At 39.9% G+C, this 26,353-nt stretch overlaps 1 protein-coding gene and 1 long non-coding RNA gene across 10 annotated transcripts in view; one reads left to right on the top strand and one right to left on the bottom strand.

Moving 5' to 3' along the window:
- Positions 1 to 26,353, top strand: part of Fam135b (family with sequence similarity 135 member B) — a 280,335-nt gene that overhangs the window by 150,679 nt on the left and 103,303 nt on the right. Inside the window, exon 2 of one of the 9 annotated variants that reach the window (XM_031345456.1) lies at positions 24,309 to 24,430. The exons of the other annotated variants lie outside the window; for them this stretch is intronic. The gene's annotated coding sequence lies outside the window, so the exon portion shown is untranslated. The remainder of the gene's footprint in view (positions 1 to 24,308; positions 24,431 to 26,353) is intronic. 9 annotated transcript variants of the gene reach the window in all.
- Positions 798 to 21,944, bottom strand: LOC116073513. Its single transcript, XR_004111840.1, has 3 exons — positions 21,874 to 21,944; positions 2,622 to 2,910; positions 798 to 1,034 (listed from the first exon to the last, which is right to left on the bottom strand). It is a non-coding gene; the product is annotated as an uncharacterized LOC116073513 (long non-coding RNA).

The following is a 26,353-nucleotide window of genomic DNA, read 5'->3' as shown; positions in this document are numbered from 1 at the left end:
AGGAAATGATTCTGCCTTCAGGGCAGAGGAAGAGAAAGGAAGTGGAGGAAAGGAAATCCACAAAGCACCCGTTCACCATTAGAATTAAGAGTGATCCTGATTGTCAGAAATGAGATATGGAATAGTGCTGGTCACAGCCGCACTTCATACAATCTACTTGGAATGGGTGATAGCATCAAGGTGAGTCAAAGCATATACAGTTGAGACTCCACAAGTGAGATGCATAGACATTGAGTGAAGGCTTGTGATTATTCTTCTAACTCAAGGCCTATAGAGAGACTCAGCTGGCCACCTGCCTTTTTCTCAAGTCTGAGCTGAGCAAGTATTAGTTTATCAGTTAAGCCACCGTGTCCATTCCCCTATGTTGGGAGCAAATCATGAATCTTAGATCAGGCAAGGAGGTTCCATACTCTACTACTGTCTGTACTCCCTTCAGTAGAGACTCAGTGTAATTTAGGAATCATTTCCCCTTTCCCATCCTGTACTGTAGTGTTTCTTCCTTCCCTGCTTTAGCTCATGACATCTACTAAGACAGCAGGACTTGGGTCCTGCTTTGTAGAAACTGATTGTATGAACTGAGATAAATAATCAGCACTTTGACTTTATTTCTTCACTTGAAATCTGAAGACAGAAATTCACCTCCACGGCAACTTTCTCTGTTTACTTAGATGATATACAACAAATATGTTTTATAGAGATGATAAATACAAGTGTGTTGTGATAGGAATGGCAATAAAGTAAGGGTCCACAGGTCTACTCCGTGAGAGGTCATAAGTCAGAATTATGAACCAAGGTCTTGTTCTTAAAATTGAAGCAAAATTCTGGGCAAGAGGTGGGAGAGTCAGCTGATTGAAGAGAGCCATCTGTAGGCCAGTGTGGACTTGGTCTCTTTCCTCTCTGATGTTCTTGGCAGCATGAACTCACCTTCTTTTGTTGATGTACCTTCTCTGGAATGGGCAGTCCTGCCTGTGAGAGCCAAAGGCTGGGTATGCAGGACTTTGGAGCCTCTAGAGAAGGAAGAAATTGAGATGGTGCTGCAAAGACAAAGGAAACCAGTAAGATATGCAATTTGAGGTTAAAGCTCTTTTCCTTCCTGGTCTAGTTTGACAGAGTAATGAGTGTGATGCAGTTCTCATGCCCTTGAGCTCTGTACTCAAATGCCATGTATCCCAGAATGCCAACCATGCTAGCAGGGACTTATAATCAGATGGCTTCATGGGCGAGGAGAGATACAGTGCAGATTGATTCCTCCTTCAAGGAGAATTGTCTAATTACAACACATTCTTCTGTGTGACATTGCATATGATTCCAAAACTTGGTGCTAAAAACAATGGCCTATTCTGCTTAGTGTTTTTTTTTTTTTTTTTTTTTTTTTTTTTTTTTTTTTTTTCAAGTGAACTGAGGTTGCCATCCTCAGTGATGGGCTGGTGTTACCTGAGGCCTCAGTTAGAATGGAGCACTCAAGACTTCTTCAGCACACTGCTTAAAGGATAATTAAGTTCTGTATCTAGCTGTAGCACCAAACTGCATGGTACTTTATATGGTAGTTCTATTGCTTTGCGATAAAACAAAGAAGATTCTATGTTGCTTCCTCACTTGTGTGGAACTGGTAAAGGGTTTTTCTTCTGTAAAAGGTTTTTCTCCTGTATCATATTGGTCAAGTCTAGGACAAGGCTGTCCATTTTTACCTGGAAAGGAAATATATCCCATTTCTTCCTTTAATGCATTCCCTTCTATCCTGTGTTGGGAGGACAGTGATAGCCATGTTTACAGGCAATCATTCAAACATACTCTCTTATCACATATAAGTATCTTTTGCATAGAAAATAATAAATATGGATGTCTTGGAAGCAAAGTATGAGGGAACTAAAAAATCTAGGAATTTCAAAGGAGGGCCAAAGATATCTTCAATATTCTGTTATTGAGTTTTCAATGCAGTATATTCAATTTGTTTTCTTCGTTTATTTGAATTTTTGTTAATGTGGTCATAAACAAAGCATACTGAGTGTAGGGAAACAGGATTCAGTGGAGGAGAGTGTCATGGGCACAGAGATGCTCATATTCCAATCCTTCCTCCCTACCTCCAAGCCATATGAAATCAGAAGTTATTTAAAGAATTCCATTTCTAGGTCCCTATCTATAAGTTGGGCTCAGTAGGTGGTACTCACCTTCCAGGTTTGTGGTATTGATCAACATTCTGTGAGGAAGATACCTTAAAAGTAGCTGGACTCAGAAAATGCTTAGAATAATTAATTGTTCACTAGGCTAAGTATGGCTATGATACATAGTGTACGTATCTATTTAACAATATTTTGCTTTGTATAGAGTTTTGTTCTCAACCCTGTGGATACACGTGTTTGCATCAGGTAGTCTCACAGACATCTCATGAAATAAAAGTCATGATAGTGATGCAGTAGGGAGATAACTTGCAGATTTCTGGTGTAGCAAATAATTAAGCAGGAACAGAGCAACTTGGTGGAGGAAGAGACTCATATTGGACCCTGGAAAGTCACAAACCTGGCCAAAGATGGGTATGGATGGATAATCAGGCAGAGGTCATGGTATGAACCCAATCACTGGAACCTGGATTTATCTGTGTTAAATTTCCCCTCACCACTCACCTAGAGTCTTCATGTTTGGACAGGTTAGATCTAGTATATTCTTGAGAAGTGGGACAGTCAAAGTGAAAAGGCAGACCTGCTGTATTTGTGCCATATGATGGAGAGAAGTTTTCTCTGAAAAGCACAGAGAAATGAAGGGAAATGCCTCAACCACATGAACCCAGTGCTGTTCAAATACAGTGTTTTCAGCAGTTCAACAATGGGTATGCTCTCTCTCTCCGTCCAGCATGTGGCATTTAGTATCATACAGAAGCATGTTCCCAGGGTTCAGAGGGCTTCAGTGCAGATCCTGTAGGAACAGAACAATGTTACCGAGTTTTTCATGGTTAGATCTTATACTGCATCAGCATAACCTGTGTGTCCCCCTGCTACCTGTCATAAGAGTTTTTTTAAAAAATAATTTGAGGAAATGTTTCTCTGGAAACTGATAATTTATTCTCATCTGGGTTAGCTGACCATCTCCTGAATGGATTGTGACAAGCTCTGAGCTTTCTCTGGTTAGGAACAATCTTTCCCTTGGACATCTTAATAGATCCCAGTGTCAGAGAAGAAACGGGTACTTTATACTAGGGGACATCAATATTCATATTAGACATGCTCACAGGCATGAGTGTAGGGTACAAAGTGGGACACTTCTGCATGAATGGAGGGACTTTGGCCCTAATATTAAGGTCTCTGTTATCACCAGAATAGGATCAGAGTAGGACCAGAGCAGGTGATTGTCTTGAGCAACCCTTTGCTGTTCTAAAACCTAAGAGAGAATAAAGACTCGTTATGCTATATTTGTGTTCTAATTTTGATGCAGTTAAAACTGAGAAATGATGAGATGATAGGATATGGCCATTTGAGAGGCAGGCCATATTCTCGTCAGACCCTGGATTCATCTGTGTTAAAGTTCCATTCACCCAACTCAAAATCTTCAACCTCCAAGCCAGGTAACTGAGGATTCACAAGCTTGATGATGGGGCTGCTGTACCATGATTAATATCTGATGTAAAAGGGCCAGGTATAGTTTAGCCTATTATCAATGAAGCACTTTAACGTGAGTTTAATGAAAACTCATAAATAAAGCCAACACAAGTATTCCCAAGGCAGAGCTGAATCAGGTGTGAGACAGTAAGAACTGCAATGTGGGTGAAGGGAGGCAAAGGTTTGACAGGGGTATTTATAATGTGGACATCTCTTCTGACAGTTGTGTTGCCACGAATTCTGTAAGGTGTTTAACCACCCATGTGCCATGCTGTGAAATTTTGTCTCATCTCTTCCATGATTAGGCTTAATAGCAGGGTGTGTCTTGGCTATGGCTAGCTGGCTAAGCAGAAAGGCAATGGAACACATCCTGGAAGCCATTCTTTTTCTCATGCAATAAGGATGCTTGGAATTCTTATTGTCTTCCTCCCTAGTTTCTTTATTCTTAGTGGGTAAGACATGGCATGTACATACTCATCACACTCAACTGGTTTTAGTTTGCATTCGTATACATATAAATGCCTACTGTATTAGTCACGGTGTTTAGAGGACTAGAGCAGTAGATAAATATGTATTGCAAAGGAGATTTACTACATTGGTTTACATGATGTATGCTGGGTAGTTCAACAATGGCTGTCTGTATACTAGAAAGCTTGAGAACTTGGTGGCTGCCAAATCCACAAGGCTGGATGATGCATCAGCAATCTCAATATATATACATGGCACTAAAGGCCAAGAGGATCTCTGGAGGGCCATGGGTCTTGAGTCCACTTTGTTAGGCTAAAACAACTGATATCCAGTGACCCTGGCAGCTGGCAACAGTAGGGACAACCATGTAGTAAATACAGTCACCAACAGGGAGCAAAGACACTAGGCAAAAAACAACCAGTTTTCCTCTCAGGACTGTTCACATCTGTTCTGACACCAAGATGGCTTTTCCCCTTCTCAGTTAATCCTTCCTGGAAATGCCTCACAGCTCCACCTAGAGACACTTTGATCCCATATCCAGTTAAACAGACAACTGGGATTAAACACCACATCTATACATAGAAATTTACACCCTTAGGAGTGCATGGGTTTGTGCATGTAGGAAGGGCTAATCGCATGCCATCTGTCTAAAAATACTACCTGTATCTATAAGGCCAAAACAGCATTTTTTTTCCTGCATCCAATAAACTGCTCAGATTTCTCTTAGAATCCAGAAAACCTAAACAATAAGGAGGGGCCCGAATGGAAATGAATTGAAATGTAAAGATTAAGACATTCCAGTAAGGAAGTCTAGATAGAAGGCACTTCAAAAATCTAATTATGTGACTTCAAAGCATCTCGCTTCCTCTTCTGATTTCAGGGCCTCAGTTATCATGCCCATGACAATGGAAAGACATTAAAAATACTTAACCTTGGGTATCTACCTCCATATAAAGGTTCTGCTTAATAGTCTGTCATTTCTTCCTTCTCCTGAGATAGTAAAGAAAAGCACAACATGTCCTTTCCCCAAGGACTGGTCAATTAGGGCAGACATGGTGGGGAGGTGCCTATCAAAGTGTACTGAGGCCGTAGGAAATGATTAGGTTAAGAACAGGCATCTGCTTGTGTCTGTTCATCAAAGCAATGGAAAAGATAGCAGAGTAAATTGTGCAAATGTATAAAATTCATAGTGATTAGTTTTCGTAATGTTTTGAGAGGTAATTTCCATTTCCACTAAGTGGAAGCACTTAAGAGCTTCGCTGTGTAGGGGCGGGGAGAGACATTTATTTCTCAAATGAATCAATCTAATTTCTTTTCATGGTCCATTAAAGTGCACCTAAATATCAAATATGCCTGTTTTCCTGGAGAATGCTAAGCAGGTAAAACATTCATCTCTTAGGCTGGGATCCAGCTAAGGTCTGAGGACAGGCAGCTCAAGGTTGACAAAGTGACTGCCTGCTTTAATCCTTGGAAATTCAAAGAGGCATTACAATCCATTACCATTCAATCTACTCAGCTGCAGCCAAGTCCAACCAGCAGCTTGGGAATAACAATGGCCAGAGTTTCCTTCCCTCTGCCCCTATTCTCTGTGAAAGCCTGCTCTGCCAGCTGCCCAGGGACTCAGCTTTTGTGTCAAGTTAGGATCCCTTTGCTCCTGAGAGGGCATCTTAAAGCTGCCTGGATTCAGGGCCTGCTTCAAGAATTTCATTACATCATCTGTTATGCCACCTGCTTTGATTGACAGCTGCCCCTGCTCCTGGTGCCCATTCCACTCTGGATGCCTGTCTTTTCCTTTCCAGTGTTCCATTTCGCTGCACTAGATAGGCAGAGATACTGGTTGTGGTCCCCAGGAGCAGACTGCACAAGGGTGATCATCCCTATTAGCACATCTGGCCCTCATCTCAGTGTCCTTCATACAATTTGTAAAAGTAGGTTTGACCCCTCCCACATGTGGTGTTTCCTACTTCTGTACCACATCTATCATACTGAAACTTGTTTTCTATAACTAGAAGTCATGTCTTTACTATGGAAGGCCATATGCAGGGCACAGCATTTGTTCTAAGAACTGATCTCTCCAGGAAATTTGAATCTTACTCCCTTGCTTCCCCAGTACAAGTTCTGCCCTATGCTAGTAGTTATTAATGTAGAAACTTGGAGGCTCAGCTCCCCAGTCTCTAAAAGAAGAAGATAGAAATATGACATGAAGCACATGCTGGAGGTTTATGGGGTAAGCTAGTCCTGCTCTTCTTTCTTTCCACCTAGCTTCCCACTGCCCCTGTGTCCTCACTGAGGGTAAGACCTTACTTCATAAATTACAGATATCCATAGCTTTGTCTACCCTTTTTCCAACAGGATCTGGAAACTTCTAGGTACAAAGAGCTAGGAGTTACCAGATTTTGGTTAAACTGACTCTTTCTAACTCTGACTTTCATATAGCTCTCTTTATATACAATAATCATTAGGAAAGAACGTACATAGCCAAAGATCGATTAAGTTGCTATACGTAGTTGATAGATTTCTTGGGAGTCCAAATATTCACAAGAAAGTACTAAGATACTATATCTGCATATCACCACCATACTTTATCAAACAGGGATAATTTCTCTCTCTCCCTGCCACAATTGTTAATTCTTTTAAGGTGCCTGCTAGATCTCAGATTTCTAGCTCCTTAAAATTGGATGTGTATGAGGCACTGTTCATACAAAACACAGAGACACTTGTACATCTGCTGTGAGTGGGAAGGAAAGTGGTGATCATTGTTAGAGACTGGGGGTTCAGGAGAAGAGACTCAAGGTTCTAGGGTTTAAGGAAAGACCATCTGGGAAAGTTTCTGTGAGGCTGGGTTTGCCCAGGGTCAGCAGTGTAAACTCCCGGATTGGAAAATGAGCAAGGTCCCTCAATGCGTCTCCATATTAGACACCCCTGTTCCATCCATGTCCTTACAGTTGGAGCCTCCTAAACCTCTAGGATAAGATCTAATCCTCTCCTGGGGAGTATCACCTTGACTTATAGGAGAAAAGCCTGCATAAGCTACATTGCATTTAGCAAAGGGACCTAGAAAGACATTGAAGAAATTGGCACATGTGTCCACAGATTTATGCACAGGGCTTCAGAGAGCTTATTTCAGTGATAGGTGAGAACAATCAAGGACAGTGTCTCCAGAAACAAGTGCTTGATTCTGTTCAATTTACCTAAGTGATCTTGAACTCCTCATTACCCTCTCTGGGCCTCAGTTTATATCTCTGTGCAGTGTTATCAACAACACTCTGTGAGTGTAGAAATACACACAGCATTGCTATCCTAAGCCTTCAATTAGCACTGGCTACTGATAACTTTCTTTTAGAAATTTATTTTTTCTATGTGAAGCAAGCAAGCAATCAAAGAAAAATGCTCTAGGGACCAAAGTATTAGTGCAGATTGTGTGTGTGTGTGTGTGTGTGTGTGTATGTGTGTGTGTGTGTGTGTGTGTGTACATGTGTGCACGTGTGCCCAAGTGTGTGTTTAAAGTCTCTTATGGACCAGATTCTGAGTTCTTGAATTCTCTAAATACACATGTGCTCAACTGCAGGTGCCACTGGCAATGGGGGAATATTCCACTTTGGAAGATTCCACTAGGGTACTCCCTATGAAACTAGATGGTGGCTAGTGGGATTGTGTGCCTGTCCAACATCTTTATAGATATAAAACTATGCTCAGTAAGCAGGCACATTACATTTTCCTTCTAGGGATTTCTGTGTTCCTCAAAATAAAGCAAAAAGGGCACTCTTGTTTGTTTGTTTTTTTAATAGAATGCCCTTGATTCATTGTTTTACTTATGGGTACCTAGTACAAATTAGGCCCATGTGACTTCAGGAAATCTAATGAAGCCAACTCTTTTACCATAGTGGCACAGCCATAGGAACAAGATGCATTTTAAATGAGAACAGAGTTGTCCTAGAGAAATCAAGTGGGAGACCCATAGTCTGGCTTTCATTCCAACTGTACATACTCCTTCCTGTTGATATCAGTCAAAGAAAGAACATGAATTATGTCAAAGCTCAGGAATGAAAACTAGGCAAACACACCTCCTGCACTGTCTTATATCTACACCGACATTCTGAAGTTCCAAAATTATGCTTTTTTGAGGGTAGGTTTCAGCTAGTAAATATCTCAGAAGTGTAGTAAATAGTACATTTTTGAAGCTGTTGCTTTTATATGGGATGCTCTTGAAGTAAGAGAATGAATTGGTTTCCATTTTTGTTGCTTTGGAATAGTGCATTCACTTTTTTGAGGAATTTGCTTGTTTCAATGCAGGGCACATACATTCTTAAGGAAACTGAATCTTGGGGAAATTGAAATGTAGAAATGAAATCTTCATGCCTCTACCATACAGCCTGTGACATCAGCTCCTTTCTGATGTGGTCACATGTTCTTACTGCAGCGGAGGTAGATGAATTTGAAGCTACTGATTCTTAGGTAGTTATATGTTAACAAAGTCTCACAAAGAAATCATACTGGCATTTGAATGGACAGTGTCAATTATCTTGAACCGGTGCTAAATATATGAACCCTTTCCTGCTTCTCTTCTATTCCTTCTCCTCCTCTTCCTCCCCACTTTTCTTCTTTGCTTCTGTTTCCTTTTATCATCTTTATTTGATCCTACCCTCTTTCTCTTCCTGTTTTCCTCTCCTGTACTTCCAACCAATTATAGTGACGGCAGTAGCTATTGCTCACACAATGATCTCTCTCCCTCAGATACGATTCTATGTTCTTTGCACTTATCATGCATTGATTAACAATATGAATTTTGGTGAGAAATCAATTATTATGTGATTTTGGATTTATATAAACATCAAAACATTGTGTCCTATCATCTCAGGGGATAGTCATCACATATAACATCTATCCTTGACTGAAATGTCTTCAAATGATGTATAAAGGCATTTGGGGTAGCTACTATTACTGTTTTCATTGTGAAGTGAAAATACTGATGTACTCACAGTAATTAGGAACCAAGATTCTAACCTAGGAATTCTGGATCCAATCCGAGCACAACTGCTGCTTCTTGTCCACTCTACAAGTTTTGGGGATGCTATATTGGAATGCAGCCTGCTCTGTACCATCTGCTTTAACAATCACTTGGAGACATATCTAATTCCTCTCTCCATTGGGTTCATTCTTGGGTCAGAGCTTTTAAGCTTGAATATCCCTTTACCTGGAACTTGACTCCCCTAACAACATTTGTTTTGTGTCCCATCAATTAATAGAGGTTTCGTTCAAATGTTCCTTTATGAGAGAGACATTCTTGCATGGACTTTTTAAAATTGATTTCTGCTAAGCTATTGTCACCCAATTCTTTATTCTCTCCTTTAAACCACTGCAGCTAACTTTACTATATATCCATTTATTTACTTAATATCCACCTTTCCTTTTAAATTAATAATAGTGCTGCTTTCAGTATATCATGACCATTTTCAATGTGCAGAAAGCATTTTTAGTATTTGCACATCCCAAATGATGGGTCTAGAGAATAGGATGCTAGTTATGGGCCAATTAGAAGTCATAAGACCAAGACTCTTGAGACAAGAAACTTCCTACAATATCAACTCATGCTGCCAACTGAAGCTAAAAAAAGCTATGCCCAGTGGTCATATAAAAAATTCACTTAGCTTTTGTTGACTTTTTTTTTTTTTTTTGGTTTTTAGAGACAGGGTTTCTCTGTATAGCCCTGGCCGTCCTGGAACTCACTCTGTAGACCAGGCTGGCCTCGAACTCAGAAATCCACCTGTCTCTACTTCCCAAATGCTGGGATTAAAGGTGTACACCACCACTGCCTGGCATTTGTTGACTTATTTTTGGAAACATAGAGTTTTATTTGGTGATTGTCCATTAGTCATGGGCACAGCATCCAAAGATGATTTTACTGTATACACAAGCATCTTGACTTTCTGCTTGGTAGGCTATTGAGTCATGCAAGCGTCCAGGAAACGTTGAGTTTCTCCTGTTGCTGATGTCATCAACTTACATAAATGTCCTAGTCTTACTGGTTGATTTGAACTTTAAGGGTAGGCTGAAGGATTTGGGTTCTTAAGCTACTGACAAAGGAATGGGGCTGGGTAGAACACCAATATACTTCAACAAGCAGAATAGGTCAAGGTAATTCTGTGTTATAGTTATGGGCAAATCATTCCTTAGAAGATTGACTTACCTATACTTAGAAATGAGCACAGTCTGACTCAAGAAATTAGACAGCAAATGGAACAGATACAATATGAATGCAGTCATTCCAAGCCTCTGTGTTTGTTTGAATCACCCATCAGATGTCTGCAGATGCTAATTGACTTGATGTTTTTAGCAAAAGTTTGCCAAAGAGCCTGAGCAAATGCTGGTTTAGTCATGAGGAGCTGTAATCATTCTGTCCTTGTGGCCTGACCTGGTATTTTATGACAAATTTGATGAGAGAATACAAGGGGTTGGTACATGCTTAATAGGTAACAGAGTAGGGCCCAATGACTATCCACCTTTTGTCCTACTGTAGTGATCTGTATCAATGTAGTAAAAGAGGTCTGTGCCTATCTTGTTTAATCCTCATATTGCCCCTGAAGCAGTAAAAGGACCCACAGTACAGTACATGTGAGCCAGCCAACTTGTGAATTTGTGGTCTGGTTACCTGACAAACCCCACACTATGAACCTGGACCTCACGTTCAGCTTCTCACCGCCACTCCCTGTCCATATAGAACAGAATTTCAGGTCTTATCAATGGGCCTTTTCTCTACTTTCTTGGATCACTTGCCTACCAGCATGCCTGGGGAAAGGCTCTGCTCCAAGGCTCTGCTTTCCTGTGCTTAGCTTGCTAGACAACTAATATCTGCATCCCTTACCAGATGTCATACTGACCTGAGAAACTCCTTAATAGTTTTGTATATGACCACCCAGAGTAATGCACACACCGTAATATTGTAATTTCACTTTTTCAAATGTGCAACAATGAAAGAAATAGGGGGTTCCTGCTATTATTGAAGTAGAGATTTGTACACTGTCTTCTGTGTCTTATAGAAAGTAGACCATTTCCCTTCTTTGCTTAAATTTATTGTTTAATTTGTGTTTGTATGTGTATGTATGTGGGTTTTGGTAGGGATTATTAATGATGTTTTCTTGATGTCTTTTTCAACATTTTGTCATTTTTGCTAAGGCATTATTGATTTACAAATATTGATTTTGTAAAATGAAGTTTTGCACTGTTAGTTTTTAACAATATATGGTTGAAGATTTTAGAGATTATTTATATAAAATCATAATATCTACAAAGGAAGACTACTGACCTATATCTTTCTGTTCTTGTTGTTAAATGTCTTGTGAAAATACTTATAAATCAAAAAATTATCACAGACTTAAGCTAAGGAGATCAAAAGTCTATACATCTGAATGAACTTCTATATATTAAAGTAGTCATTCTGAGGCTATGAAGCTCCACAATGGATTTTCAGTATTAAATATATTTGTTTGCTATCATCCACTACCAAAAATCAATTTTTGAACATCTCTTTTTTTTTCTTTTCCCCAGTTGCTGTTGCTAGCACTTTTCAGAACTATGTTTAGTTGAACTGGTAAGACTGAAAACTCTTGGTTTTGTTCCTGATGTGAGAGGAAGTGTTTTGGTTTCTTACTGCTTAGCACAACATTAATGATGGCCTTATGATGTAAAGACTCTTCTTGGTTAAACCCTTTTGTTTCTATATTCAATTGATAATGGCTGTTTTGAGTCACCTACATGTGATTGAGAACTGAACTCAGGTCCTCTGGGAGAGCAACAAGTGTTCTTAACCACCGAGTTATTGTTCCAGCCCTAAAAATGATAACCAGAGGTTGTTTATAAGAATTTAGTAAGCCAACTTGTTCTGTCCCTTAGGGAAAGCATCTGACTCACTTCTAGGATATCTGGGATTGGGCTGAACTATGAGAGCCATGCCATTTGGCTATGGATGGCTTAGCTTTCTGACTGAGATGTAACTCACCTAATGTTAAAGCAAAATAACTGGAACATGACAGTAGGTCCCCAAAGGAGACCTGTCACAGAGGATGTGGGCTTGAGGACTTTGTGTGTGTGTACAATATAGAGGGAAGTGTTAACTCCAGAATATCCAAGACACTGAAAAAGTCAGGTTCCTGCCTCACCCTGAGGGTTTTCTGAGAGTCATCATGCAGCTATCTTCCTTTGCCAAGTCATTCATCCTGTCAAGTGTGCTCCTTTAGAGTATTCTATAAAGATTATAGCTGTCTTAGACTTCTACTCAAATCTGAGTGAAGAAGACATAGCTAACTTGCTGGCATGTATTCTCTGTGTGTCTAGTAATCCAGCCATAGAGAGGTCACAGTATAGACTTTGATGTACCTTCTGCTAAAGAAAACAACTTGCATGAGTTGTACATGCTGTCAGCTATGCAAGCTACAGGAACTGAAGATGGACAAGGTTGCTGGCTTCCACTGTTGCTTATTTTTCTTTAGGAAACTATGTGATTTCCCCCCTTACCTACTGCCAAACACACTTCGGATAGTCATTCTTTAACATATTATATAGAATATATTTGTATTTTATCTTTTAACTTAGTTTAGGTCATTTTATATCATATGCATTTTAAACTATTAAGTTTAATATGCTAGAGTTTTACTCCCCAGGCTAAGACTAGGTTTCATATCTTCATAATTAGACTTGCAAACAGCATGATGCTGGATGATCCTAGTGTTTCCTTTGATGGCTGGAGGAGATGAGATGGGGAGATGTAGGGATGTGCTGATTTGTGCCCACACTTGTTTGGCTGAATCATTGTGATGTTTTTGAACCACTTCCATGTGGCTATTCCAGTATACCCTTAGGGGGTGCCCATGAGTCCTCATGTTTGCTTGGCAATCACTCTACCAATTATTTCACACCTCAGCTTTATTCGTCTATTTCTCTTTGCATGTGGGTTTGTAAGATATTCTGGCTTCTGTCAAGTTTCAATTGAAACAATGCAGAAAAATAGTCATTTTCCTTTCTAGACAGCAAGTTTCTCTGTCCCCTAGTTAAGTATGCTATATTTCCTTTAAGTTTTAATTTTGTAACAAAGCCTTAAAACTGAGCAAATTCTCAAAATGTTCTTTGTAGAAAGTGTTTGTTTTGTATATATTGAAGCCTATGTGATCTGAATTTATTCTCCTTGTTGCTAGGATTGAGTACTTGGGAAATGCAGTACCACTCCATACTTAGATTTCAGTGAATACTTGGAGTCTGAATAACTAAAATATGCAGATGGTAATAAGGATGATCTCCAGACTTTATTGAGTTACTTCTTCCCTTTTAAGTAAGGCCTATTGAAAACCTCAGCACATGTGTTCCACTATCATTGTCTTTGGTTTGAAACTGTCTAGGTCAACACTGTTAAAGTTTAGGGTGCAGTAAAAGCCATTAGACCTGGAAATGAATGTTACAGTTTATCTCCCTTGAAATCAATGTCGTTTGCTTCAGCCTTATGAGATATGTGCCAACAGCTGACCCACGCTTTCGGGAATTGGTAGTAATAGTACTAATAAATTTCTGTTGACTGCACAGCTACATACACCAAACAATAGATTAGGTATTTTGTAAATATTATTGTAGACATAACCAGCCCCATAACCATCTTGAAGAAAAGCCTGTCCTGCTTTGTACAAAGAAGACCTGGAATCTGGTATCTGAGATTTCTTTCATGTATGAAGCCTCTTGTACTATCATGTCAAATTTAAATTCCCTTGTGCTAAATCCATTGCATATGCAAGATTTGGAGAACATACAACAGGGACATTTTTTCTTCCCTCAAAATTTGCATTCTGGTCAAAAGAGAAGTCAGACAATACAAGCTAAGAAGTATTATACTTTATGGACACAAATTCAGAGCTTTTAGGGGGTCAACCACATGAACTTACTGACTCATGACTGACAAAGAGGCAGAGGAATGCTACTAGAGACTGGAGAAATCAGGAAAGTTCAATGTCAAGATTACAGAGTATCCCAAAGAAAGACTGGATAGATAACCTTGCTTCTCAGTATAGACTGGAAGATACCTTGATTATTTGGAAAGCTGAAGGGCACTAACCACTTGGATAGAAAAATATTTAGGGCACAAAGGGGGCAGAAGTTAGATTTGGGGGTGCTGCAGATTGTGTGGCATACTAAAGTAAAGAAAAGCCAGTAGAGGCATCCTTGTAGTCACCTATTGTTTCCTAAAGGAAGAAGTGGAGATGGGGTGAGCAACTTGGTTTTAGTGTGTGTTTTATTTCTGATGAGAGACTCTAGAGAGGAAGAGTACTTTTAAAGATCACTGAAAAAGACCTAACCTAGGAGGGAAAATTCATATGTAAATTTGGACATGAAAAATAGCTAGGATATTTTAATCATTACATATGTACATTTTCTCAGGCCCAGGGGCAGGTATGATGTGCAAAATGACTCATGAAGACATATGTGCAGATAATTACAAGATGCTAGGGACCATAAGAAAATATGTATGTCAGCTCAGTGGTAGGTAGGGCTAACCTCTGGAGATGCACATGAATATTTGAGCTAAATGCTTCAGTTACTCTGAACTGCCAGGATGAAATACCTCACAAAAAATAGCATAAGAGAGAAAATATTTATGTTTATAGGTCCAGAGAATTTTGGTGCATCATTTCAGATAAGGCATGGTGCAGTAACTTGGAACATGGTGGTAGAGGATGTTCACATCATAGCAGACCAGGAAACAGAGAATTGGTATCAAGAAGTAACCAAATTATAAATCCATTCCAGGAATCTATACCCAGTAAGTTGCTTCCTCTGGATGGGTTCTACATCCTTAAAGTATCACAGGCAGCTGAGACCTAAACTTTCAAACCATGGAAATGTGATAAACTATATTAGCAAAAGTAGGCAGCACCCTGATTCTTGCCCCCAGTAGCTTACAAAGGGCCAACAGGGGAAGTAGCTATGGTTTCTAATAAAATCATCAATTCTTGTATCATTGAAACTTCAATATATGGCAGGAACACTTTCAGTGGGGGCTGCTTTGTTTTGGCTTATGGTTTCAGAGGGTTTTAGTCCACATGTTAGAGAAGCATGTCTGGAAGCTTAGTTCCTCATAGTCTTGAAATTGGTTAGAGAAATGGGAAGACACCAAAGTCTGCATTGATACCTCAAATTTCTGTCATTGAAGTGGGAGGGCAGTGAGTGGCCATTGTCAAACATTCAGCTGTTCTCAAAGTCTTGTTATAGCTTCCTGGGGCTAAGGTAGGAAGTGCAGGAGTGAGAACAAGAAGAGTTCCAGAGTGGACAGCATGAGCAGTAGAAACTCTTCCATTCCATGCCCATTTTTCTAATGGAAAAATAATGATTTGGCTCAGCCAAGGATAGGGCTGAGTAGTGTGACCTCAGAATCTAGATCGCTGTGCTCCTTATATATTGGGTTATGCCTCCAAGACACGTAAGCTGACAAGAAAGGCTGAGGGCATCAAAAACTCAGAAAAGTCTGGCCCTGGAGTAACTCCAAAGTCTATATTCAGAGCAACAACATATCAAAACTGTCATTTAACACTCCATGTAAGTAGTGGGAATAAATGCTGGTGGCCCCTCCACTGTCCTGAAGGTCAAGTGGCTAAGGACACTTTGTAATTTAGAACAACATGAAAAGTTGAGATGAAGCCATACTTGCAGGCATGTGACAGTAAGGCTGAATGACCTTGATTTGGGAATACCTTCCTGATTTTTAACAAGGGAGGATGTCTAGCAGTGGCAGCAGGTAGTAATTGTAATAATTGATGCCTATCTATCATTTTCTGTATATTTCTCTACTATAGCCAAATCTCTCTCTCTCTCTCTCTCTCTCTCTCTCTCTCTCTCTCTCTCTCTCTCTCTCTCTCTCCAGGCCTTCAGGTTTTCTGGAACTCATAAATAAAGGATTTGTACCCAGGTGGATGATATGATATAGGACTCTGTTCATTGCTATGACTGGCATGCATTATGATAAATAATACTATATGTAATGCCATATCTTTTGACCATCCTTTTTTACTCTGTACTACACAACAGAGCTGGGTATATATACTATTACTCAATGTGGGAGGGGCAACTGAGGAAAAATGAGGCACTTCAGGAGAGGCTGGGTGATGTGAGTCAACTCATCCAAGGCTTAGGTTGGTCAGGCCTATGCTCGGCCACTACAAGAAACCTTTGGGGTACTGATAGCCACATGATCCTGCTTGCTCAGCAGTAACTGTGGGAACTCTGGCTATTTGTGTAATAATCCATGGTTCTTTGCTGGATTCTGTGACCTAGGCCAAAGTTACCATGAACTAGAGAGCAACATTATGCTTCTTACAACAATCATGATCAGGCAGGGACACTGCAGCACTTACAAATGTTTGATTAGCTGCAATTGCAGCTAAACTTAGTTCTCCTTGGGAAGCATATGGTTGCGACAGATGGTCCAGGAAGGCCCAAATCACATAAGCAGGCTCTTTGTTTCACATTTGCTGAGTTTTCTGATGACTTATTAACAGGAATGGCTCTCTCTCTCTCTCTCTCTCTCTCTCTCTCTCTCTCTCTGTGTGTGTGTGTGTGTGTGTGTGTGTGCATGCATGCATGTGTGTATATGGATGCCTATGTGTGTGCATATATGTATGTGTGTATGTGTATTCAGAATTAGAAGTTGGAATTGTAGTTATATCATTCTCTGAGAGAGTCCCATGCTATGGTTTTAAGCCATATTTCATACATATTATATTGTTTATAAAGGAATATGTATTGATCTGGAGTATAGGTCAGCATGACAACTTAGCTGGAAAGAGAGACTGCATCAGTAGCTAGCTTCTCCATTTGACATGTAGCTCACTCCCATTTGGTGAAACACAATGGGAGAATCTGCCTTAGGCATAGTAGGTTTATGCTCTAACTTTGACATAAAGGTCAAGTACATAAAGCTTCATCCGTGTATGAAAGAGGTAGGGCTATGATTCTTATCTCATAAATAAAATATGTGTTAACTTTTGGATCCAGCTCAGATTACCCAGAGAAGAGAGTATAGTTCATAAAGTATAAATAAATGGGTCAAGGAACTATAGTCTGGCATACTGAGGTAAGGGGATGTTGAAGAAGCCAAGGAGACCTGAATGGAAGAAGGGAGACAACATGAACTTAATTCTGTTCCAGAATGACAAAGAGTATGTTCATGTATATGTGTGTGTGTGTTGGGGGGCACAGTGACTGCTGTGGAGAACTGAAATATCCCTAGTGTTGTTTGTGCCTGGGAAGGAACTAAAGATGAGAAATTTAAAACTTGTACCAAGAGTCCTTCTTCCAGGTTTATAGAGAGCTTTTCTGTGCTCCATCTGATCAAAGCCCACAGTGCATTCAGTCTTCTTTTCAGTAGAAACAAATGAGCAAATAAACAAACAAAAATCCTGAAGTACTCTACCCTACCACGCCCATTCTCCCATGATAGTTCTATTGGTAAAATCCTGTAGTTGACCATTTTTATAACCACACCATTTGCTAATTTCATGAAACGGCATGTCTGTTCAACAATTTGGGCTATCCATCATAGGTTACACCCCACATGAGCACTTTGATAAACCTACCCTGAGATTGTAGGACTCTCCTGGTCACAACTCACAGCTGAGAAAAACTGAGGGTCAGAGTGCAAGAGGCTTAATGCACATCTCCACACTATAGATCCCAGTGCCAAGAGCAAACCCACATTTTTCAACTCAAATTTGCACTTTTTAAAAAAATTATAGGACTATTCACTGGACTCTGTTGCTGAAATGCAAATTGAAATACTTGAGACTGCTCAAGCAGTGGGAATAAATTTGGAAAGCCTGGCTGGTGGACTGGTGGAGGACTAGAGTGTGCTGCAGGCTTCATGCTAGTCTTTTACCTTTGTGAGTACAGAGCAGTGCATATTATTGACCAATAAAGTGTTATCAAGTGCTGGACTGACTGGGCTCAATCTAATAGGCAGGTCATTGTGGCTTATAATTAAGTAATTAAACCCACTCAGTGTTGATAGGAGAACACTCCCTAGCAAATTGCTGCAACAGCTCTTGCTTATTGCCAGATGTTTAAACCATATCTTAATTCGACTCTTGAGTTTAGTTGCCCTCTTGTAAGAATGAATTTGTGCCAGAATATAGAGCCTGCTTTGCGATTTGAGTTTCCTTGCAGAGTAAGTTAGGAGTGAGAAACTCTCAACATTAGAACCTCGGCACTGGTTTGGGAAGGCTTTGTCAATTTGTTCTCCTTCTCCCTTGTGCTCATTAATAACTGATGGAATTATTGACTGAGAATGTATAGTGTTGTGTGGCTCTGATAACTAGAGCCTATTCTTACACTATTTTAGAATTTTGATAAAAGAGAATAGAGGCAAAAGATCACCAGGAGTGAAATATAAGAGAAAGCAGTTAGGAATCATCATGCAAAGCATTGGAGAACATCCCTTCCCATTTTATTCTCAGCAACAAGAGAAAAGGTCTAACATTTTGCCAATATGGTTATGTAGCTGAATTGTGAAAGATCAAATATGTAAAGGAACAGGAGAACTTGAAACAATAACAACGACAACACAGTTGATCTGCCCTGCTACTAACATTTGACATTGAACACATAATAAAGTATATGTTCATGAATTTCCTTATGAATAAAGTGAAAGCTCATATAATCAATGTCTTACTTAGGGTTTTATTGCTGTGAAGTGACAGCATTACCATGACACCTCTTAAAAAAGGAAAACATTTAATTGGGGCTTGTTTACAGTTTTAGAGGTTTAGTCCATTCTTGTGATAGCAAGAACCAAGGCAGCAGGTAGACAAATGTGCTGGAGAAGGAGCTGAGAGTTCTATATCTTGTTCCACAGGAAGTAAAGGGAGACTGAGCAACACTGATCTCTTGAGTATAGGAGATCCCAAAGCCTGTCCCCACAGTGACAGCCTTCCTATAATACAGCCACACCTACTCCAACAAGGTCACATATTCTAATAGTGCTACTCCCTATGGGGCAAGCATTCAAGCATATGAAGGCCATTCCTATTTAAACCACCACAATCAAGGAGATACATAAGTGATGCATACAAAGCATGTAAAAATCTAGACTGTAGATGACCAATCCAAAGCTATCTCCTAGCAGTGTTCTTGAACCTGTGAACTTATAATCATAAATGGGGGGGTTATCGTGGCTGCTCCTACCCAGCAAGCTGAGCTAATTGAAGACATCGTTTTCAGTGATGAGTCATTCATGTGCCATGGACACTTACACTTCACATCCATGTCTATAGAAGTGATCTTGTGACCATGATGGGGAGTGGCAAAAGGACTAGAGGAGCTGAAGGCTATTGCAACCCCATAGGAAGAACAACATCAGCTGGCCAGACCACCCAGTGCTCCCAGGGACTAGACCACCAAGCAAGGAATGTGCAGGGAGGGACCCATAGCTCCAGAGACATATGTAGCAGAGAATGGCTTTGTCTGACATTGATGGGGGGGGCCCTTGGTCCTGTAGAGAGGTTTAATGCCCCAGCATAAAGGGATTCTGGAGGGGTAGGGTAGGGGAGTACCCTCATAGAGGCAAAGGGGAGGGAGGAGAGGGAGGTTGTGGGATGGGGGGGCTTGTGGAGGGGTAACTGGGAAGTGGGATATCATTTGAGATATAAACAAATGGAATGATTAATATATAGGTATATATACATATATATATATATTTGTGAATAAAGAGTTTTGGAAATTAAAAGAAAAAGTGACCCTGTTTAATCCTGTTTGTCACAAAGCAAAAAAAAAAAAATATGAAAGAGAATGAGTAAGAATGGGCACTTGATGAGAGGAGAGAGAAGAGTAATGAAGCAGTGAGAGGAGGAAAAGAGAGTGTTGAATGTAACCAGAGGTGTTACCTATGAAAGTATCAAATTATAAATTAATAAAAAAAAACTTGCTGAGAACATGCCATATACCATGGACCTTAAAACAAGCTATCATAAAAAAATGAAGGAGGAAGGAAACCAGACTTCATAGGAAAAAATAAAATTGTCATCTCTTTAAAACATATTGTAGTAATAGTTTTATAACCATATAGTTATTAAAAATGACTGTTTTCCAACTCAATTTGGTGTTTGTAAAGTGCCACCATTATTAACAGTTTTCAATTATGCTTTGTGAAATGTCACAAATAATGCAGCATCATAGACAATGGGGCATTCTTTAAGGGGAAAAGATCCACTGAGTTGAATCAAAGATCTCATTCACAGACAGTAAATAGTGGGAAACTGACACACACCACAAGGAACCTACAAGGAATCCCAGTGTTCTGCTTAGGCCTGGTGTGTTTGGGTCAGTAATAAATAAAGTATATGCATGAATGGATCTAGTTTATTAAAAGTCATAAAATATATTTACTCTGGGGATATATGAAAGGTATAAACTTATACCCATACCCATAAATGTAAAATATGCAACATCGTATCCACAGTGGATTATTTTAAATGGAAAACAACAAAAAATGTTCAATAGTCACTGAATTATAGTAAAGCTTATGCTATGAAGTATACCCATGGAAGTATAGTAAAATGGCAATCCATTATTGATATGCACTAATTAACTGTGCTTCCCAAATGGCAAGCACCGGTAGAACCACATGGCTTCTGTGTTCCAAATGAGTGCTTGTTATAAATTCCTTGTTATCCGAAATACTTTTTCCCCATCCCACATTCTGCAGAAAGCCGAGTTTACAGAGTTAAAGTATCCTTTCCAGATACTGGTTCTGATCCGCTTCTCATTGCTATACATTGGGTTGGCAACCAAATCATAGAAGTGAGGATCATTAGAACTCTTGAGGATGCTCATGACTTAGTGGTGAGCTCTTTGCTGGTCCCAGCAGCCATTTAGGTCTCTGGAGATATCTAGGCTCTTTAGATATCTGTGCATTTAATGTTTATCGTCTCCAAAACTGACAATGAACTTTAGTTATCATAATAGTGTTGTAGCATGGGACTTAAGAGAGTAGAGCTAAGATGCTACTTCATGGGAATGATAGCTGGCAACTTCATGTACCATGTATAATGAAGTCTGAGCGAACAAATTCCTGTGCACTATAAACCTCCCAATCTGTGGTAATATGCAATCATAGCACAAAACATACAGAACACCTTCATATATTCAGCTATGGCTTTACACAGTACAAACTTTCTAACACATGGAGACAGGTCCTAGTGCAGTGACACCAGCCTTTTACCCAAGGGGGACTGGGCCATGGATTATTGGGAGTTTCACATGTTGGTCTTTACTTTCTTTGCTTACTTGCACTTCTGGGAACAAGTAGCCCCTCCCTGCTCCACATAGTATGTGGCTACCCTTTGGATGGGAATATTTGCCCTTCTTAATGTTTCTGCAAATTTCATACACAGAGAAAGAAAAAATAAAGGCACAAAACCAAAACAAAGCAAAAAGCAAAAAGAAAGCCCCAACAAACAAACAAACAAAGAAAAAACCCACCACTACCACCAAAAACAAACAAAAAACTCAAGACCCTCTGTTCCTCATGAGTTCCTGGTTTTCCACCCACGTTGTTCCTAGTTTAATGATCAAATGCGAACCTGATACAGTGGCAGAGTATGTGCCCCAATCACACCAGTCAGCAGCAAGTGAATCACAATTTGAATTTACTTTTTGATGTGGTTTTGCTTTGTCTCATCCTTGAAATGTTTGGAAAAAAAAAAAGTAATCATCTGGTTTCATAGCATCTTTCCATCTTTCTTGGAAGCAAGCTGAAAAATGAACAGCCTACACTCATTATTGTGCTTACCTTCCTCCTACTTGGAAATTGGAGTTTTGAGAATTTTACAGTTAAAAACTTTATTCCATATTCACCATTTCCTGGAAACGAGGAAGGAAAGTTTGTGTTATTTGAGCTCAGGTTAAGTTACCTGCCCAAGGCCAAAAATTCAGAAAAGTAGTAGGTGTGGGTATAGGAATAACTATATATAAGACCCTGTTCTAAGTAGTCTTTCTTCTGAAATCCTGGAGGGACTCACACACACTCAGCTGGGAATTTCCCAAAGTGATGTTTTCTAATTGGGGTAGGCAGCACTCTCTCATAGAGTGCAGGTTGAATTCAAGAAAATTCAGAGGTGGAGTCTGGGTATTTTATTTAGTGTGAGTCATAGTGCCCACTCAGCTGGTTTTAAGTCTGGGGATCTGATGGGTGTCATTGACTTTTTGATCATTTCACACAACCTAATTGTTTACATAGGTTCTATGTTCAAGCAGAGCCAAGGCCATCTTCCTGAAATGGGTTGGGGCTCTCAGCCCATGAGTAAATTATTAGTGTGTATCTTTTTGGCATTGAGTTCTGTTAGATGAATGTCAGCTCTAGCTTGTTTGTCACCCATGCTCACAGATCCCCTCCCCCCTGATTATGTGTACATGATGTGTGTGAAGGCTGTCTCAGCAGAAGACAATCATTTGAATTTTAAGCATCAAGAGGTCTATAGATATAAGTATTCATCTCACTCATAATAGGGGGAAAGAGAAATACCAAGTTATAAACTTTGTTCTCTTGCTCTTCGATCTGAACCAAGGCATTTCTCTGCTCTATCCACTTTCCTACATACCACCTTTTTTCCCCAAATATCGTTATTGTCTCCTTCTTCTTCTCCTTCTCTTCCCTTCCTCATCCTCTTCCTCCTCCTCCTTTTTCTAGTCCTTCTTTCCACCTGTCCTTTTATTAATTAAAGCCCCTATGCTTCTCATACATGGTGCTAATCCATGACTTGATAAAGGAGAGCAATATTTGGGAAGACTTGAGTGTACAGCTCCTCATAGCCTACTCAGAGTAGGTGCCTGTTGTGAGGAAATATCAGTTTTCATCAATACATCCAAAGTGATGATAGAAGACAACTCTCTAACATGTGCATCTGTTTACTTTTTTATCTGGTGGTATCAGGGCTTGATCCTTTACATGGTCCATGTAACTTTTCTACAATTCAGACACTTCTCTAGAACTTTTTTGAATTTTTGATTTCAGATGGGTATTAACCAGGTTAACCAAGTTACCCAGACTGATCTTGAACTACCCGTAGCTCAGGCAGACATGCAATTATCCTGTTTCTGCCTCCTGAGTAGCTGGGATTAGGGACCTTTGTCACCAGATCAGGTCACTATGCATTACACCTCTGAATGATACAGACCATATACTTTTCCCAATTCTGTATTGTGTATCTGGTCATGAGAGTAAGCAAATGCATAGATGATGTGAATGGATCCCTTTGGTCTTACAGGGAAGCATACTCAAAAAGAGCAGAGGATCAAGGGTGAAATATTTTTAAAAAGTATCTTTGCTGAGAAGAGAATTGTTTTTGCTTCATGATTTCAAGATGAGCAAGAAGGTTGGGATATCTACACATGGACTGTCATCACTGTAGGAGAGAGAATCCCAATGGGGCTCCATAGGTACAATCTCGATGGTGTTCACCACCAGGGAGGATGTCCTGTGATCAGTGTACCTTCTCTTATAAACATACAATATGAACATACAATCCCTTGTTGAGTGATGATGGAAAAGAACACTGAGAGTCTCATGCAGCCTGCTAAATTTCTACCTTGGGATGAAAAGCGTGTTGTAGGGTTTTGGTATCTTCAATGATGACAAATGGTATTTTGTAATCTAGTTTGCCAATCTCATCTAAGTCAGGGGACATTTGTCCCTAAAGTTGTGTGCAATGTCACTGAATTCAACTGAAACTATCCAGAAAGCCAATTCTTAGGATAGTTAAAGCCTCATCATTGTGTATCCAACAGCCCCTGGATGTTCCAGGTCATAGAATCCAGGTCTGTTTGGTTGTCTTTATATCCACAGTACTCTCGCTTGATCAGTGTGGATATGCCAGTTTTTCACAGGAAAAACTGCTGTTATAAGAAATGATGTCACCTCCCCAGAAAAGAAACAGAGTGTGTTTCTTTGCCAAGCTTTCCCCCCCTGGCAGAAGATGGCTCATTCTGCTCTGACCTTCAGGGTAGTTCCTCCATCCATCCAACTTTCAAGTTGTTGGTTTGACTTATAGATCAACCAGGCTCTGACAGGGGAAGTAAAGAAGAAAGAGGTAGGACAGGAAATCGAAACAGATGAATCTATACACAGGGGAAATGCTATTTAAAAGTGCTATCAACTTGAATCCAACTTGGTCTTAGTGGAATTTAGAACACATAGAAGAATAAATTTACTTTGGCTTACAATCCCAGATAGTTAGATGGTGAGGAAAGAGTGGCAGCAAGCATCAAGCATGGTGGCTGGAGCAGAAATCAGAGAGCTCACATCCTCAACTGCAACTCCAAAACTGAGAGAGTGGAAAAAACGAATGTAGGTAAGGGTTTTTACTTTCAAAGCCTGACTCCAGTGATATTTTCTCCACCAAGGCTTCCTAAACCTCCCCTAGCAGTGCCACCAACTGAGATGACTTGTTCAAAAACCAGAGCCTATGGGTAACTGTTCACATTCAATCTCACACAATGCTATTTCATTTTTCCTCATTGTACTTTATAGAGTACTAACACTTTACCAGTAATATAGTAAATTACATCATTCATCTGGAGCTTCATTATATGTTTAGTAGACAGATACAAGGACAATCCTCCATGGTGCCTTTCCGTGGTGGATGCTTTAGTAAAGGCAGCTGCAATAAAATAGTGTAAAGTAGGCATCTAACAAGTGACAGGTATGTATTCCTTACAACTCTGGAGAATGGGTGTCTGAAACCAGGATACCTGAATGGCTGGATTCTCAGGACTCTGAACTGACAGATTGAAAACTTCTCTGCTCTGTCACACTGTAAAAGAAAAGAGTGGTTCTTTGGCCTCTTCTTAGAAGTATAAGTATCTCATTCACAAGAACATACCCTTTGTGACCTTGTTATAGAACTTAGAGGGTAAGGGTCACAATAATTGCCTTGTGTCAGGTGCGGCCACCCATTCTTAATAAGCCAATCAAAAGAACCAAATTAAAAGTGGAAAGAATAAAGAGAGGTATTCAATGTGTCCACACCAGAAAAGAAAATAGTGATAAGCAAAGAGACCTTCAGTCTATCTTATCTTGGAGTCCTGAAGTGAGATCAACATTTTAGTAGAGGACAAGAAATACGCTTCTATGAACCTTATCTAAGCAATCCTTCTAGGTGTGGCCCCACCCACCATGGATCCATCATTATCTGTGTTTCAGTCTCACCCTGTGAAATGGACTGACAAATTATAAGAACTGTGTGAACTATCTTTTAGGAAGACAGATTCTCCAGTCTGGCTGGAGCTCTTTCCTTTGTCCAGCATGTTATTCCCAAGAAAATTTCCAGTTTGCTAGGGCCCATTGTTAAAATAGTTGGATAGTCAGATTGAGATCCACAATCTGACTATCCAAATATTCTTTAGGATATCATCATTTCTGCCAGGCCACTTACAACCTTATCATTTTCCAAGAACCACTATCTTTGAGTAGTATAATATGAAGTTTATTTTTGACCAGTGAATTTGGGAGAAACAAGAGCATTCAAACCCCAATGAGGAAATAGGGAGGTACTAGCCACTAATTTGTGAGCATACTCATAAGAATTTTTTGGAGGGATTACAAAAAACACATTTAGGTTGCTTTGGAGTCTATTAAGATTGCTTTATAGCTTTATAGTATGCTAGTATGAATAAATAATCATTGCCTGGAATAAATATTAACATTATTTATTTTAAATTACTATATGCTTTCCCCCTCTAAAACTTATGTGGTAAGCATAGGTATGTACTTATTCATGCACATGGATGCAAAAGGTTTCTTTTTTATTAGATATTTTCTTTATTTACATGTAAATTTCTCCTTTCCCAGTTTCCCCTCCAAAAAACAAAGAAACAAACAAAAAACGACAAAAACAAACCCCTGTTGCCTCTCCCCTCCCCATGCCTGCCACCCCACCCTCTCCCACTTATTGGCCCTGGCATTCTCCTACACTGAGGCACATAACCTTCACAGGACCGAGGTCTTCTCCTCCTATTGATGATCGAATTTGCAATCCTCTACTATACACATGCTGCCAGAACAGTCAGACCCCTCCATGTGCAGTCCTTGGTTGGTGGTTGAGACCCTGGGAGCTCTGAGGGTACTAGTTCAATTGTTGTTCATCCTAAGGGGCTGCAAACCCTTCAGCTCCATAGGTCCTTTCTCTAACTCCTTCATTGAAGACATTGTACTCAGTTCAATGGATGGCTGTGAGCCTCTACATCTGTATTAGTCAGGTACTGTCAGAGCCTCT

Source organism: Mastomys coucha, unplaced genomic scaffold (assembly GCF_008632895.1).
Source record: "Mastomys coucha isolate ucsf_1 unplaced genomic scaffold, UCSF_Mcou_1 pScaffold11, whole genome shotgun sequence".
Classification (NCBI taxonomy): Eukaryota; Metazoa; Chordata; class Mammalia; order Rodentia; family Muridae; genus Mastomys; species Mastomys coucha.
The sequence above is the reverse complement of the archived record's forward strand: the minus strand, read 5'-3'. Positions and strand labels throughout refer to the sequence as shown.